The sequence below is a fragment of the Ctenopharyngodon idella genome, chromosome 10, assembly GCF_019924925.1.
Source record: "Ctenopharyngodon idella isolate HZGC_01 chromosome 10, HZGC01, whole genome shotgun sequence".
NCBI lineage: Eukaryota > Metazoa > Chordata > Actinopteri > Cypriniformes > Xenocyprididae > Ctenopharyngodon > Ctenopharyngodon idella.
The window spans coordinates 16,648,143-16,650,144 of NC_067229.1; positions in this window are offsets into that span (position 1 = coordinate 16,648,143).

Below are 2,002 nucleotides of genomic sequence, written 5' to 3' on the forward strand. Positions count from 1 at the left end.
AGGGGCAAGGCAACTCCTCAAAGGAGGTGGGCAGAGGGAAAAAGAAAAAGGGAGAAAAACGTTCACATAAGCCTCCACCCAGGGTGTTGATGCAGTAGCTATTTGGTTCAGTTATGACATTTACCCACAGTAGCCTAATATATTTAATTATTTAAGCTATTTAAATGCTTTGTATTTTTTTCAGAGGAGCAACAACTACTGATAAAGTAAAATAAAACATTAAATTATCCCAAAATTATTATTTTAATATTGTATGATTGTATTTTTATAATACACAGTGCTGGTAAACGGTAAAAATCAGAATAGAGAGGAGGGGCATTCATATTCTCAAGACAAAGAGATCTGAAGTTATTCATTATTAATGAGATGCTGATTTCCGGATTGTTATGGAAGTTATCTTAACCTTTCTTCCTTCAGTATATGTTCATTATCAGTATCATTTACAAAATCACAGACTAAAACCAAGAACATGAAGCAATTCAATGGCAGCAATAAAGTTTCTGAATATCAGCATGACTGTGAAGAGGTCGCAAGAAGATAAACTTCATTTAAAGTGTGATATTGGTACCGTTTAATATATACAATAAGTTAATAAGTAACTTAATTTTTAGACACAATATTGTCAGTTAATTTGTCTATTTCCCTGTCAATAATGAAAATATTTTCTAGTTCATCTCAGAGCAAGCGTTTCATTCCTGCATAAGTACACTTAAATGTTTCAGTAAATGATTCAATGACTCATTCATAGTCACTTTTTGCACTTAGAATTTGTTCAGTGAATGATTCGTGAGCGACAGTGGCTTAATTCGAAATACTAGCATATAGTAGTATAGTACCATACTATTTCTGCCATATAAAGATAGTGTTACGAAAGGACAGCACTGAGCACAGAGAGTGAGGATTCACGTGCAGTTTAATGAGAAAATACAATCCACAGTCATAGTTCAAAAAACAGGCAGAGGGTCAAAGCACAAATTATCAGTCCAAATCCAAAACAAGGCAGAAATCAGAACCAGGAACAACGAAACCACTCAGAAAACTGTCAGTACCATGAAACACAAAAACAAGACTTCATACTGATCTAAAGCCTAGAGGAGTATAAATAGACAGAGTTAAAGGGTTAGTTCATTTATTACTCACCCTCATGTTGTTCTACAGCCGTAAGACCTTCGTTCATCTTCGGAACACAAATTATGATATTGTTGATGAAAAATGATGGCTCAGTGAGGACTCTATTGAGAGCAAAGCCATTCAAACTCTCAAGATCCATAAAGGTGCTAAAAACATATTTGAAACAGTTCATGTGAGTTCAGTGGATCTATCTTAATATTATAAAGCAACAAGAATACTTTTTGTGCCCAAAAAAAACAAAATAAACACTTTTCAACAATATCTATATGGGCCGATTTCAAAACACTGCTTCAGAGCTTTAAGAATCGAATCAGTGAATCGGAGTGCCAAAGTCACGTGATTTCAGCAGTTTAGTCGAGATCCAAATCACTAATTCGAAACAAAAGATTCATAAAGTTCAGAAGCTTCAAGAAGCAGTGTTTTGAAATTGGCCCATATAGATATTGTTGAAAAGTCGTTATTTTGTTTTTTGGCGCACAAAAAGTATTCTTGTCGCTTTATAATATTAATATTGAACCACTGAACTCACATGAACTGTTTCAAATATGTTTTTAGTACCTTTATGGACCTGGAGAGTTTGAATGGCTTTGCTTTCAATAGAGGCCTCACTAAGCCATCAGATTTCATCAACAATATCTTAATTTGTGTTCCGAAGATGAACGAAGGTCTTACGGGTGTAGAACGACATGAGGGTGAGTAATAAATGACATTATTTTCATTTTTGGGTGAACTAACCCTTTAATTACAATGTTTAAACCAGACACAGCTGAAACTGATAAACTAATAATGAGCAGAGAGTTCTGGGAAATGGAGTCTGGGAATAACAGAGTGTGACAATAAGGAAGGCTGCCATCTGCTGGTAAACAATTGC